The 17,392-nt window shown below is 41.9% G+C and overlaps 1 long non-coding RNA gene across 1 annotated transcript; it reads right to left on the bottom strand.

Annotated features, from left to right (window-relative positions):
• Positions 1 to 500: 500 nt before the first annotated feature.
• On the bottom strand, positions 501 to 12,119 carry LOC126263104 (uncharacterized). Its single transcript, XR_007546841.1, has 4 exons — positions 11,010 to 12,119; positions 4,468 to 4,796; positions 2,589 to 2,914; positions 501 to 1,036 (listed from the first exon to the last, which is right to left on the bottom strand). It is a non-coding gene; the product is annotated as an uncharacterized LOC126263104 (long non-coding RNA).
• Positions 12,120 to 17,392: the final 5,273 nt, after the last annotated feature.

Raw genomic sequence — 17,392 nt, 5'->3', positions numbered from 1 at the left:
CCCCTAAAGGCAGAAAAACAACAACCAGTCCTCACTGGCGATGCCAAAACTAAAAATCACAGTGAATAAACAAACTTATATCATTACCTCTGTCCGGTTATATGCACTGTTCTAGTAGCGCTCTCAAGTAATCTCGAACCTGTCTCAAGTCAAATGCCACGGAACTTTGTTCCTATTCTTCCCTCATACTGCCAAATACATTCCTGGTCGTACTCCGCCAATGTCAGTTTCGCAGTTGCTCCTTGTACACACCTTTAGCTTACTGATGACCCATTTACATGTTCACTAACATTGTCTTCAAGAACGCTACTACTTGCATCCTTTACATCTAATAACACACTACAGCATATTCCTGCAACCAGAGAATTAATAGCCTTTCACTCTATGAACTAATGCTCACGGTGACAACACACATCTGTGATGTTCATTAAACACACAAAGCCACATACTCACAAAGTGGCCAATCTAACTGTTACCTCACGATTGGCTCTAAATCCCCCTACGATACTCCTCTTTCAAGTTGTCCAAACTTGGTTATCCATTCCTAACGGGCCACAGTACACAATTTGTCACACAGCACCTGCTGGAGAGGAACCAAACAGCTTATCCCACATTTAAATGCCCCCACATCAACCAAGGGTAACTATCTAGACTATTACCTTACATCAAAGCAAGCAACTAGACTCACAGAAATAATTGTATTATTACCGGTGCAAGCTTACAAACTGCGTACCTCTTCAAGTCTCTCACTATGGGCAGAGTTCCTTGTGCCAAATACCTGTTGAAGAGAAAACATGCACCCAGCCCATCGCAGACAAATCAACAGTGTTCAATTTCACCAATCAATAAAGAAACTCCCCATAATGCAAAATTAGATTCACCAATCATTTGACACTCTTAGCGAGTATCACAACCAACCATGTATTATTCACTGCCTTTACAAAACAGTTACGTACTGTGCCTGTTGTGACTCCCACGCAGAGCCTCAAAACTGTTCAATATACAATCACTAAGCTACATAAGCTATTCGGCTAACCTGCAATCAGAAAATGCCACATATGCCATACACTATAACAAAGGCAGACTTCTTCTAACTCCACCCAATCACATGACTTGGCTGTAATCACAAGATATGTGGATGCACAAATTAATGACTGAGTAGGCTTACTACAAAGCACCTGCCATTGTATCGCACATCCTTCGGCTGCCGTGTCACATTCCGACATGCAGAAAACATAATCCTGCTTGCTCCTGCAACACACCTCACACAAACACCCACACCCACCCAGCTGCATAGCAAGGAGTCACTATATCCAACCAAATCATTTTAATTATATAAATCTAGCAAGTTTGTAGCATTACCTATAGCAGTTGCACAATTACATCAAATTGACATAACAAATTTATACAAGCTTACATGTTCGCTGGGAGACAATCCTTCCACGAAATGCCGTTAATCCTGGCAATCAAAGGCCAATTCTCTTACAGCATCTGCAATTAGAAAGTCATGAAACCCTCTCACCTGCCACAGTATCTGTGACAGGCCCAAACACCCCTAAAGGCAGAAAAACAACAACCAGTCCTCACTGGCGATGCCAAAACTAAAAATCACAGTGAATAAACAAACTTATATCATTACCTCTGTCCGGTTATATGCACTGTTCTAGTAGCGCTCTCAAGTAATCTCGAACCTGTCTCAAGTCAAATGCCACGGAACTTTGTTCCTATTCTTCCCTCATACTGCCAAATACATTCCTGGTCGTACTCCGCCAATGTCAGTTTCGCAGTTGCTCCTTGTACACACCTTTAGCTTACTGATGACCCATTTACATGTTCACTAACATTGTCTTCAAGAACGCTACTACTTGCATCCTTTACATCTAATAACACACTACAGCATATTCCTGCAACCAGAGAATTAATAGCCTTTCACTCTATGAACTAATGCTCACGGTGACAACACACATCTGTGATGTTCATTAAACACACAAAGCCACATACTCACAAAGTGGCCAATCTAACTGTTACCTCACGATTGGCTCTAAATCCCCCTACGATACTCCTCTTTCAAGTTGTCCAATGTTGGTTACCAATTCCTAACGGGCCACAGTACACAATTTGTCACACAGCACCTGCTGGAGAGGAACCAAACAGCTTATCCCACATTTAAATGCCCCCACATCAACCAAGGGTAACTATCTAGACTATTACCTTACATCAAAGCAAGCAACTAGACTCACAGAAATAAATGTATTAATACCGGTGCAAGCTTACAAACTGCGTACCTCTTCAAGTCTCTCACTATGGGCAGAGTTCCTTGTGCCAAATACCTGTTGAAGAGAAAACATGCACCCAGCCCATCGCAGACAAATCAACAGTGTTCAATTTCACCAATCAATAAAGAAACTCCCCATAATGCAAAATTAGATTCACCAATCATTTCACACTCTTAGCGAGTATCACAATCAACCATGTATTATTCACTGCCTTTACAAAACAGTTACGTACTGTGCCTGTTGTGACTCCCACACAGAGCCTCAAAACTGTTCAATATACAATCACTAAGCTACATAAGCTATTCGGCTAACCTGCAATCAGAAAATGCCACATATGCCATACACTATAACAAGGGCAGACTTCTTCTAACTCCACCCAATCACATGACTTGGCTGTAATCACAAGATATGTGGATGCACAAATTAATGACTGAGTAGGCTTACTACAAAGCACCTGCCATTGTATCGCACATCCTTCGGCTGCCGTGTCACGTTCCGACATGCAGAAAACATAATCCTGCTTGCTCCTGCAACACACCTCACACAAACACCCACACCCACCCAGCTGCATAGCAAGGAGTCACTATATCCAACCAAATCATTTTAATTATATAAATCTAGCAAGTTTGTAGCATTACCTATAGCAGTTGCACAATTACATCAAATTGGCATAACAAATTTATACAAGCTTACATGTTCGCTGGGAGACAATCCTTCCACGAAATGCCGTTAATCCTGGCAATCAAAGGCCAATTCTCTTACAGCATCTGCAATTAGAAAGTCATGAAACCCTCTCACCTGCCACAGTATCTGTGACAGGCCCAAACACCCCTAAAGGCAGAAAAACAACAACCAGTCCTTACTGGCGATGCCAAAACTAAAAATCACAGTGAATAAACAAACTTATATCATTACCTCTGTCCGGTTATATGCACTGTTCTAGTAGCGCTCTCAAGTAATCTCGAACCTGTCTCAAGTCAAATGCCACGGAACTTTGTTCCTATTCTTCCCTCATACTGCCAAATACATTCCTGGTCGTACTCCGCCAATGTCAGTTTCGCAGTTGCTCCTTGTACACACCTTTAGCTTACTGATGACCCATTTACATGTTCACTAACATTGTCTTCAAGAACGCTACTACTTGCATCCTTTACATCTAATAACACACTACAGCATATTCCTGCAACCAGAGAATTAATAGCCTTTCACTCTATGAACTAATGCTCACGGTGACAACACACATCTCTGATGTTCATTAAACACACAAAGCCACATACTCACAAAGTGGCCAATCTAACTGTTACCTCACGATTGGCTCTAAATCCCCCTACGATACTCCTCTTTCAAGTTGTCCAATGTTGGTTACCCATTCCTAACGGGCCACAGTACACAATTTGTCACACAGCACCTGCTGGAGAGGAACCAAACAGCTTATCCCACATTTAAATGCCCCCACATCAACCAAGGGTAACTATCTAGACTATTACCTTACATCAAAGCAAGCAACTAGACTCACAGAAATAATTGTATTATTACCGGTGCAAGCTTACAAACTGCGTACCTCTTCAAGTCCCTCACTATGGGCAGAGTTCCTTGTGCCAAATACCTGTTGAAGAGAAAACATGCACCCAGCCCATCGCAGACAAATCAACAGTGTTCAATTTCACCAATCAATAAAGAAACTCCCCATAATGCAAAATTAGATTCACCAATCATTTGACACTCTTAGCGAGTATCACAACCAACCATGTATTATTCACTGCCTTTACAAAACAGTTACGTACTGTGCCTGTTGTGACTCCCACGCAGAGCCTCAAAACTGTTCAATATACAATCACTAAGCTACATAAGCTATTCGGCTAACCTGCAATCAGAAAATGCCACATATGCCATACACTATAACAAGGGCAGACTTCTTCTAACTCCACCCAATCACATGACTTGGCTGTAATCACAAGATATGTGGATGCACAAATTAATGACTGAGTAGGCTTACTACAAAGCACCTACCATTGTATCGCACATCCTTCAGCTGCCGTGTCACGTTCCGACATGCAGAAAACATAATCCTGCTTGCTCCTGCAACACACCTCACACAAACACCCACACCCACCCAGCTGCATAGCAAGGAGTCACTATATCCAACCAAATCATTTTAATTATATAAATCTAGCAAGTTTTGTAGCATTACCTATAGCAGTTGCACAATTACATCAAATTGGCATAACAAATTTATACAAGCTTACATGTTCGCTGGGAGACAATCCTTCCACGAAATGCAGTTAATCCTGGCAATCAAAGGCCAATTCTCTTACAGCATCTGCAATTAGAAAGTCATGAAACCCTCTCACCTGCCACAGTATCTGTGACAGGCCCAAACACCCCTAAAGGCAGAAAAACAACAACCAGTCCTCACTGGCGATGCCAAAACTAAAAATCACAGTGAATAAACAAACTTATATCATTACCTCTGTCCGGTTATATGCACTGTTCTAGTAGCGCTCTCAAGTAATCTCGAACCTGTCTCAAGTCAAATGCCACGGAACTTTGTTCCTATTCTTCCCTCATACTGCCAAATACTTTCCTGGTCGTACTCCGCCAATGTCAGTTTCGCACTTGCTCCTTGTACACACCTTTAGCTTACTGATGACCCATTTACATGTTCACTAACATTGTCTTCAAGAACGCTACTACTTGCATCCTTTACATCTAATAACACACTACAGCATATTCCTGCAACCAGAGAATTAATAGCCTTTCACTCTATGAACTAATGCTCACGGTGACAACACACATCTGTGATGTTCATTAAACACACAAAGCCACATACTCACAAAGTGGCCAATCTAACTGTTACCTCACGATTGGCTCTAAATCCCCCTACGATACTCCTCTTTCAAGTTGTCCAAACTTGGTTACCCATTCCTAACGGGCCACAGTACACAATTTGTCACACAGCACCTGCTGGAGAGGAACCAAACAGCTTATCCCACATTTAAATGCCCCCACATCAACCAAGGGTAACTATCTAGACTATTACCTTACATCAAAGCAAGCAACTAGACTCACAGAAATAAATGTATTAATACCGGTGCAAGCTTACAAACTGCGTACCTCTTCAAGTCTCTCACTATGGGCAGAGTTCCTTGTGCCAAATACCTGTTGAAGAGAAAACATGCACCCAGCCCATCGCAGACAAATCAACAGTGTTCAATTTCACCAATCAATAAAGAAACTCCCCATAATGCAAAATTAGATTCACCAATCATTTCACACTCTTAGCGAGTATCACAATCAACCATGTATTATTCACTGCCTTTACAAAACAGTTACGTACTGTGCCTGTTGTGACTCCCACACAGAGCCTCAAAACTGTTCAATATACAATCACTAAGCTACATAAGCTATTCGGCCAACCTGCAATCAGAAAATGCCACATATGCCATACACTATAACAAGGGCAGACTTCTTCTAACTCCACCCAATCACATGACTTGGCTGTAATCACAAGATATGTGGATGCACAAATAAAAGACTGAGTAGGCTTACTACAAAGCACCTGCCATTGTATCGCACATCCTTCGGCTGCCGTGTCACATTCCGACATGCAGAAAACATAATCCTGCTTGCTCCTGCAACACACCTCACACAAACACCCACACCCACACCCACCCAGCTGCATAGCAAGGAGTCACTATATCCAACCAAATCATTTTAATTATATAAATCTAGCAAGTTTGTAGCATTACCTATAGCAGTTGCACAATTACATCAAATTGGCATAACAAATTTATACAAGCTTACATGTTCGCTGGGAGACAATCCTTCCACGAAATGCCGTTAATCCTGGCAATCAAAGGCCAATTCTCTTACAGCATCTGCAATTAGAAAGTCATGAAACCCTCTCACCTGCCACAGTATCTGTGACAGGCCCAAACACCCCTAAAGGCAGAAAAACAACAACCAGTCCTCACTGGCGATGCCAAAACTAAAAATCACAGTGAATAAACAAACTTATATCATTACCTCTGTCCGGTTATATGCACTGTTCTAGTAGCACTCTCAAGTAATCTCGAACCTGTCTCAAGTCAAATGCCACGGAACTTTGTTCCTATTCTTCCCTCATACTGCCAAATACATTCCTGGTCGTACTCCGCCAATGTCAGTTTCGCAGTTGCTCCTTGTACACACCTTTAGCTTACTGATGACCCATTTACATGTTCACTAACATTGTCTTCAAGAACGCTACTACTTGCATCCTTTACATCTAATAACACACTACAGCATATTCCTGCAACCAGAGAATTAATAGCCTTTCACTCTATGAACTAATGCTCACGGTGACAACACACATCTGTGATGTTCATTAAACACACAAAGCCACATACTCACAAAGTGGCCAATCTAACTGTTACCTCACGATTGGCTCTAAATCCCCCTACGATACTCCTCTTTCAAGTTGTCCAATGTTGGTTACCAATTCCTAACGGGCCACAGTACACAATTTGTCACACAGCACCTGCTGGAGAGGAACCAAACAGCTTATCCCACATTTAAATGCCCCCACATCAACCAAGGGTAACTATCTAGACTATTACCTTACATCAAAGCAAGCAACTAGACTCACAGAAATAAATGTATTAATACCGGTGCAAGCTTACAAACTGCGTACCTCTTCAAGTCTCTCACTATGGGCAGAGTTCCTTGTGCCAAATACCTGTTGAAGAGAAAACATGCACCCAGCCCATCGCAGACAAATCAACAGTGTTCAATTTCACCAATCAATAAAGAAACTCCCCATAATGCAAAATTAGATTCACCAATCATTTCACACTCTTAGCGAGTATCACTATCAAGCATGTATTATTCACTGCCTTTACAAAACAGTTACGTACTGTGCCTGTTGTGACTCCCACACAGAGCCTCAAAACTGTTCAATATACAATCACTAAGCTACATAAGCTATTCGGCTAACCTGCAATCAGAAAATGCCACATATGCCATACACTGTAACAAGGGCAGACTTCTTCTAACTCCACCCAATCACATGACTTGGCTGTAATCACAAGATATGTGGATGCACAAATTAATGACTGAGTAGGCTTACTACAAAGCACCTGCCATTGTATCGCACATCCTTCGGCTGCCGTGTCACGTTCCGACATGCAGAAAACATAATCCTGCTTGCTCCTGCAACACACCTCACACAAACATCCACACCCACCCAGCTGCATAGCAAGGAGTCACTATATCCAACCAAATCATTTTAATTATATAAATCTAGCAAGTTTGTAGCATTACCTATAGCAGTTGCACAATTACATCAAATTGGCATAACAAATTTATACAAGCTTACATGTTCGCTGGGAGACAATCCTTCCACGAAATGCCGTTAATCCTGGCAATCAAAGGCCAATTCTCTTACAGCATCTGCAATTAGAAAGTCATGAAACCCTCTCACCTGCCACAGTATCTGTGACAGGCCCAAACACCCCTAAAGGCAGAAAAACAACAACCAGTCCTCACTGGCGATGCCAAAACTAAAAATCACAGTGAATAAACAAACTTATATCATTACCTCTGTCCGGTTATATGCACTGTTCTAGTAGCGCTCTTAAGTAATCTCGAACCTGTCTCAAGTCAAATGCCACGGAACTTTGTTCCTATTCTTCCCTCATACTGCCAAATACATTCCTGGTCGTACTCCGCCAATGTCAGTTTCGCAGTTGCTCCTTGTACACACCTTTAGCTTACTGATGACCCATTTACATGTTCACTAACATTGTCTTCAAGAACGCTACTACTTGCATCCTTTACATCTAATAACACACTACAGCATATTCCTGCAACCAGAGAATTAATAGCCTTTCACTCTATGAACTAATGCTCACGGTGACAACACACATCTGTGATGTTCATTAAACACACAAAGCCACATACTCACAAAGTGGCCAATCTAACTGTTACCTCACGATTGGCTCTAAATCCCCCTACGATACTCCTCTTTCAAGTTGTCCAATGTTGGTTACCAATTCCTAACGGGCCACAGTACACAATTTGTCACACAGCACCTGCTGGAGAGGAACCAAACAGCTTATCCCACATTTAAATGCCCCCACATCAACCAAGGGTAACTATCTAGACTATTACCTTACATCAAAGCAAGCAACTAGACTCACAGAAATAAATGTATTAATACCGGTGCAAGCTTACAAACTGCGTACCTCTTCAAGTCTCTCACTATGGGCAGAATTCCTTGTGCCAAATACCTGTTGAAGAGAAAACATGCACCCAGCCCATCGCAGACAAATCAACAGTGTTCAATTTCACCAATCAATAAAGAAACTCCCCATAATGCAAAATTAGATTCACCAATCATTTCACACTCTTAGCAAGTATCACAATCAACCATGTATTATTCACTGCCTTTACAAAACAGTTACGTACTGTGCCTGTTGTGACTCCCACACAGAGCCTCAAAACTGTTCAATATACAATCACTAAGCTACATAAGCTATTCGGCTAACCTGCAATCAGAAAATGCCACATATGCCACACACTATAACAAGGGCAGACTTCTTCTAACTCCACCCAATCACATGACTTGGCTGTAATCACAAGATATGTGGATGCACAAATTAATGACTGAGTAGGCTTACTACAAAGCACCTGCCATTGTATCGCACATCCTTCGGCTGCCGTGTCACGTTCCGACAAGCAGAAAACATAATCCTGCTTGCTCCTGCAACACACCTCACACAAACACCCACACCCACCCAGCTGCATAGCAAGGAGTCACTATATCCAACCAAATCATTTTAATTATATAAATCTAGCAAGTTTGTAGCATTACCTATAGCAGTTGCACAATTACATCAAATTGGCATAACAAATTTATACAAGCTTACATGTTCGCTGGGAGACAATCCTTCCACGAAATGCCGTTAATCCTGGCAATCAAAGGCCAATTCTCTTACAGCATCTGCAATTAGAAAGTCATGAAACCCTCTCACCTGCCACAGTATCTGTGACAGGCCCAAACACCCCTAAAGGCAGAAAAACAACAACCAGTCCTCACTGGCGATGCCAAAACTAAAAATCACAGTGAATAAACAAACTTATATCATTACCTCTGTCCGGTTATATGCACTGTTCTAGTAGCGCTCTCAAGTAATCTCGAACCTGTCTCAAGTCAAATGCCACGGAACTTTGTTCCTATTCTTCCCTCATACTGCCAAATACATTCCTGGTCGTACTCCGCCATGTCAGTTTCGCAGTTGCTCCTTGTACACACCTTTAGCTTACTGATGACCCATTTACATGTTCACTAACATTGTCTTCAAGAACGCTACTACTTGCATCCTTTACATCTAATAACACACTACAGCATATTCCTGCAACCAGAGAATTAATAGCCTTTCACTCTATGAACTAATGCTCACGGTGACAACACACATCTGTGATGTTCATTAAACACACAAAGCCACATACTCACAAAGTGGCCAATCTAACTGTTACCTCACGATTGGCTCTAAATCCCCCTACGATACTCCTCTTTCAAGTTGTCCAATGTTGGTTACCAATTCCTAACGGGCCACAGTACACAATTTGTCACACAGCACCTGCTGGAGAGGAACCAAACAGCTTATCCCACATTTAAATGCCCCCACATCAACCAAGGGTAACTATCTAGACTATTACCTTACATCAAAGCAAGCAACTAGACTCACAGAAATAATTGTATTATTACCGGTGCAAGCTTACAAACTGCGTACCTCTTCAAGTCTCTCACTATGGGCAGAGTTCCTCGTGCCAAATACCTGTTGAAGAGAAAACATGCACCCAGCACATCGCAGACAAATCAACAGTGTTCAATTTCACCAATCAATAAAGAAACTCCCCATAATGCAAAATTAGATTCACCAATCATTTTACACTCTTAGCGAGTATCACAACCAACCATGTATTATTCACTGCCTTTACAAAACAGTTACGTACTGTGCCTGTTGTGACTCCCACGCAGAGCCTCAAAACTGTTCAATATACAATCACTAAGCTACATAAGCTATTCGGCTAACCTGCAATCAGAAAATGCCACATATGCCATACACTATAACAAGGGCAGACTTCTTCTAACTCCACCCAATCACATGACTTGGCTGTAATCACAAGATATGTGGATGCACAAATTAATGACTGAGTAGGCTTACTACAAAGCACCTGCCATTGTATCGCACATCCTTCGGCTGCCGTGTCACGTTCCGACATGCAGAAAACATAATCCTGCTTGCTCCTGCAACACACCTCACACAAACACCCACACCCACCCAGCTGCATAGCAAGGAGTCACTATATCCAACCAAATCATTTTAATTATATAAATCTAGCAAGTTTGTAGCATTACCTATAGCAGTTGCACAATTACATCAAATTGGCATAACAAATTTATACAAGCTTACATGTTCGCTGGGAGACAATCCTTCCACGAAATGCAGTTAATCCTGGCAATCAAAGGCCAATTCTCTTACAGCATCTGCAATTAGAAAGTCATGAAACCCTCTCACCTGCCACAGTATCTGTGACAGGCCCAAACACCCCTAAAGGCAGAAAAACAACAACCAGTCCTCACTGGCGATGCCAAAACTAAAAATCACAGTGAATAAACAAACTTATATCATTACCTCTGTCCGGTTATATGCACTGTTCTACTAGCGCTCTCAAGTAATCTCGAACCTGTCTCAAGTCAAATGCCACGGAACTTTGTTCCTATTCTTCCCTCATACTGCCAAATACATTCCTGGTCGTACTCCGCCAATGTCAGTTTCGCACTTGCTCCTTGTACACACCTTTAGCTTACTGATGACCCATTTACATGTTCACTAACATTGTCTTCAAGAACGCTACTACTTGCATCCTTTACATCTAATAACACACTACAGCATATTCCTGCAACCAGAGAATTAATAGCCTTTCACTCTATGAACTAATGCTCACGGTGACAACACACATCTGTGATGTTCATTAAACACACAAAGCCACATACTCACAAAGTGGCCAATCTAACTGTTACCTCACGATTGGCTCTAAATCCCCCTACGATACTCCTCTTTCAAGTTGTCCAAACTTGGTTATCCATTCCTAACGGGCCACAGTACACAATTTGTCACACAGCACCTGCTGGAGAGGAACCAAACAGCTTATCCCACATTTAAATGCCCCCACATCAACCAAGGGTAACTATCTAGACTATTACCTTACATCAAAGCAAGCAACTAGACTCACAGAAATAATTGTATTATTACCGGTGCAAGCTTACAAACTGCGTACCTCTTCAAGTCTCTCACTATGGGCAGAGTTCCTTGTGCCAAATACCTGTTGAAGAGAAAACATGCACCCAGCCCATCGCAGACAAATCAACAGTGTTCAATTTCACCAATCAATAAAGAAACTCCCCATAATGCAAAATTAGATTCACCAATCATTTGACACTCTTAGCGAGTATCACAACCAACCATGTATTATTCACTGCCTTTACAAAACAGTTACGTACTGTGCCTGTTGTGACTCCCACGCAGAGCCTCAAAACTGTTCAATATACAATCACTAAGCTACATAAGCTATTCGGCTAACCTGCAATCAGAAAATGCCACATATGCCATACACTATAACAAAGGCAGACTTCTTCTAACTCCACCCAATCACATGACTTGGCTGTAATCACAAGATATGTGGATGCACAAATTAATGACTGAGTAGGCTTACTACAAAGCACCTGCCATTGTATCGCACATCCTTCGGCTGCCGTGTCACATTCCGACATGCAGAAAACATAATCCTGCTTGCTCCTGCAACACACCTCACACAAACACCCACACCCACCCAGCTGCATAGCAAGGAGTCACTATATCCAACCAAATCATTTTAATTATATAAATCTAGCAAGTTTGTAGCATTACCTATAGCAGTTGCACAATTACATCAAATTGGCATAACAAATTTATACAAGCTTACATGTTCGCTGGGAGACAATCCTTCCACGAAATGCAGTTAATCCTGGCAATCAAAGGCCAATTCTCTTACAGCATCTGCAATTAGAAAGTCATGAAACCCTCTCACCTGCCACAGTATCTGTGACAGGCCCAAACACCCCTAAAGGCAGAAAAACAACAACCAGTCCTCACTGGCGATGCCAAAACTAAAAATCACAGTGAATAAACAAACTTATATCATTACCTCTGTCCGGTTATATGCACTGTTCTACTAGCGCTCTCAAGTAATCTCGAACCTGTCTCAAGTCAAATGCCACGGAACTTTGTTCCTATTCTTCCCTCATACTGCCAAATACATTCCTGGTCGTACTCCGCCAATGTCAGTTTCGCAGTTGCTCCTTGTACACACCTTTAGCTTACTGATGACCCATTTACATGTTCACTAACATTGTCTTCAAGAACGCTACTACTTGCATCCTTTACATCTAATAACACACTACAGCATATTCCTGCAACCAGAGAATTAATAGCCTTTCACTCTATGAACTAATGCTCACGGTGACAACACACATCTGTGATGTTCATTAAACACACAAAGCCACATACTCACAAAGTGGCCAATCTAACTGTTACCTCACGATTGGCTCTAAATCCCCCTACGATACTCCTCTTTCAAGTTGTCCAATGTTGGTTACCAATTCCTAACGGGCCACAGTACACAATTTGTCACACAGCACCTGCTGGAGAGGAACCAAACAGCTTATCCCACATTTAAATGCCCCCACATCAACCAAGGGTAACTATCTAGACTATTACCTTACATCAAAGCAAGCAACTAGACTCACAGAAATAAATGTATTAATACCGGTGCAAGCTTACAAACTGCGTACCTCTTCAAGTCTCTCACTATGGGCAGAGTTCCTTGTGCCAAATACCTGTTGAAGAGAAAACATGCACCCAGCCCATCGCAGACAAATCAACAGTGTTCAATTTCACCAATCAATAAAGAAACTCCCCATAATGCAAAATTAGATTCACCAATCATTTCACACTCTTAGCGAGTATCACAATCAACCATGTATTATTCACTGCCTTTACAAAACAGTTACGTACTGTGCCTGTTGTGACTCCCACACAGAGCCTCAAAACTGTTCAATATACAATCACTAAGCTACATAAGCTATTCGGCTAACCTGCAATCAGAAAATGCCACATATGCCATACACTATAACAAGGGCAGACTTCTTCTAACTCCACCCAATCACATGACTTGGCTGTAATCACAAGATATGTGGATGCACAAATTAATGACTGAGTAGGCTTACTACAAAGCACCTGCCATTGTATCGCACATCCTTCGGCTGCCGTGTCACGTTCCGACATGCAGAAAACATAATCCTGCTTGCTCCTGCAACACACCTCACACAAACACCCACACCCACCCAGCTGCATAGCAAGGAGTCACTATATCCAACCAAATCATTTTAATTATATAAATCTAGCAAGTTTGTAGCATTACCTATAGCAGTTGCACAATTACATCAAATTGGCATAACAAATTTATACAAGCTTACATGTTCGCTGGGAGACAATCCTTCCACGAAATGCCGTTAATCCTGGCAATCAAAGGCCAATTCTCTTACAGCATCTGCAATTAGAAAGTCATGAAACCCTCTCACCTGCCACAGTATCTGTGACAGGCCCAAACACCCCTAAAGGCAGAAAAACAACAACCAGTCCTTACTGGCGATGCCAAAACTAAAAATCACAGTGAATAAACAAACTTATATCATTACCTCTGTCCGGTTATATGCACTGTTCTAGTAGCGCTCTCAAGTAATCTCGAACCTGTCTCAAGTCAAATGCCACGGAACTTTGTTCCTATTCTTCCCTCATACTGCCAAATACATTCCTGGTCGTACTCCGCCAATGTCAGTTTCGCACTTGCTCCTTGTACACACCTTTAGCTTACTGATGACCCATTTACATGTTCACTAACATTGTCTTCAAGAACGCTACTACTTGCATCCTTTACATCTAATAACACACTACAGCATATTCCTGCAACCAGAGAATTAATAGCCTTTCACTCTATGAACTAATGCTCACGGTGACAACACACATCTGTGATGTTCATTAAACACACAAAGCCACATACTCACAAAGTGGCCAATCTAACTGTTACCTCACGATTGGCTCTAAATCCCCCTACGATACTCCTCTTTCAAGTTGTCCAATGTTGGTTACCCATTCCTAACGGGCCACAGTACACAATTTGTCACACAGCACCTGCTGGAGAGGAACCAAACAGCTTATCCCACATTTAAATGCCCCCACATCAACCAAGGGTAACTATCTAGACTATTACCTTACATCAAAGCAAGCAACTAGACTCACAGAAATAATTGTATTATTACCGGTGCAAGCTTGCAAACTGCGTACCTCTTCAAGTCTCTCACTATGGGCAGAGTTCCTTGTGCCAAATACCTGTTGAAGAGAAAACATGCACCCAGCCCATCGCAGACAAATCAACAGTGTTCAATTTCACCAATCAATAAAGAAACTCCCCATAATGCAAAATTAGATTCACCAATCATTTGACACTCTTAGCGAGTATCACAACCAACCATGTATTATTCACTGCCTTTACAAAACAGTTACGTACTGTGCCTGTTGTGACTCCCACGCAGAGCCTCAAAACTGTTCAATATACAATCACTAAGCTACATAAGCTATTCGGCTAACCTGCAATCAGAAAATGCCACATATGCCATACACTATAACAAGGGCAGACTTCTTCTAACTCCACCCAATCACATGACTTGGCTGTAATCACAAGATATGTGGATGCACAAATTAATGACTGAGTAGGCTTACTACAAAGCACCTACCATTGTATCGCACATCCTTCAGCTGCCGTGTCACGTTCCGACATGCAGAAAACATAATCCTGCTTGCTCCTGCAACACACCTCACACAAACACCCACACCCACCCAGCTGCATAGCAAGGAGTCACTATATCCAACCAAATCATTTTAATTATATAAATCTAGCAAGTTTTGTAGCATTACCTATAGCAGTTGCACAATTACATCAAATTGGCATAACAAATTTATACAAGCTTACATGTTCGCTGGGAGACAATCCTTCCACGAAATGCAGTTAATCCTGGCAATCAAAGGCCAATTCTCTTACAGCATCTGCAATTAGAAAGTCATGAAACCCTCTCACCTGCCACAGTATCTGTGACAGGCCCAAACACCCCTAAAGGCAGAAAAACAACAACCAGTCCTCACTGGCGATGCCAAAACTAAAAATCACAGTGAATAAACAAACTTATATCATTACCTCTGTCCGGTTATATGCACTGTTCTAGTAGCGCTCTCAAGTAATCTCGAACCTGTCTCAAGTCAAATGCCACGGAACTCTGTTCCTATTCTTCCCTCATACTGCCAAATACATTCCTGGTCGTACTCCGCCAATGTCAGTTTCGCAGTTGCTCCTTGTACACACCTTTAGCTTACTGATGACCCATTTACATGTTCACTAACATTGTCTTCAAGAACGCTACTACTTGCATCCTTTACATCTAATAACACACTACAGCATATTCCTGCAACCAGAGAATTAATAGCCTTTCACTCTATGAACTAATGCTCACGGTGACAACACACATCTGTGATGTTCATTAAACACACAAAGCCACATACTCACAAAGTGGCCAATCTAACTGTTACCTCACGATTGGCTCTAAATCCCCCTACGATACTCCTCTTTCAAGTTGTCCAATGTTGGTTACCAATTCCTAACGGGCCACAGTACACAATTTGTCACACAGCACCTGCTGGAGAGGAACCAAACAGCTTATCCCACATTTAAATGCCCCCACATCAACCAAGGGTAACTATCTAGACTATTACCTTACATCAAAGCAAGCAACTAGACTCACAGAAATAATTGTATTATTACCGGTGCAAGCTTACAAACTGCGTACCTCTTCAAGTCTCTCACTATGGGCAGAGTTCCTTGTGCCAAATACCTGTTGAAGAGAAAACATGCACCCAGCCCATCGCAGACAAATCAACAGTGTTCAATTTCACCAATCAATAAAGAAACTCCCCATAATGCAAAATTAGATTCACCAATCATTTGACACTCTTAGCGAGTATCACAACCAACCATGTATTATTCACTGCCTTTACAAAACAGTTACGTACTGTGCCTGTTGTGACTCCCACACAGAGCCTCAAAACTGTTCAATATACAATCACTAAGCTACATAAGCTATTCGGCTAACCTGCAATCAGAAAATGCCACATATGCCATACACTATAACAAGGGCAGACTTCTTCTAACTCCACCCAATCACATGACTTGGCTGTAATCACAAGATATGTGGATGCACAAATTAATGACTGAGTAGGCTTACTACAAAGCACCTGCCATTGTATCGCACATCCTTCGGCTGCCGTGTCACATTCCGACATGCAGAAAACATAATCCTGCTTGCTCCTGCAACACACCTCACACAAACACCCACACCCACACCCACCCAGCTGCATAGCAAGGAGTCACTATATCCAACCAAATCATTTTAATTATATAAATCTAGCAAGTTTGTAGCATTACCTATAGCAGTTGCACAATTACATCAAATTGGCATAACAAATTTATACAAGCTTACATGTTCGCTGGGAGACAATCCTTCCACGAAATGCCGTTAATCCTGGCAATCAAAGGCCAATTCTCTTACAGCATCTGCAATTAGAAAGTCATGAAACCCTCTCACCTGCCACAGTATCTGTGACAGGCCCAAACACCCCTAAAGGCAGAAAAACAACAACCAGTCCTCACTGGCGATGCCAAAACTAAAAATCACAGTGAATAAACAAACTTATATCATTACCTCTGTCCGGTTATATGCACTGTTCTAGTAGCGCTCTCAAGTAATCTCGAACCTGTCTCAAGTCAAATGCCACGGAACTTTGTTCCTATTCTTCCCTCATACTGCCAAATACATTCCTGGTCGTACTCCGCCAATGTCAGTTTCGCAGTTGCTCCTTGTACACACCTTTAGCTTACTGATGACCCATTTACATGTTCACTAACATTGTCTTCAAGAACGC

Source organism: Schistocerca nitens, chromosome 1, assembly GCF_023898315.1.
Source record: "Schistocerca nitens isolate TAMUIC-IGC-003100 chromosome 1, iqSchNite1.1, whole genome shotgun sequence".
NCBI lineage: Eukaryota > Metazoa > Arthropoda > Insecta > Orthoptera > Acrididae > Schistocerca > Schistocerca nitens.
This window is presented reverse-complemented; position numbering and strand designations above follow the sequence as displayed.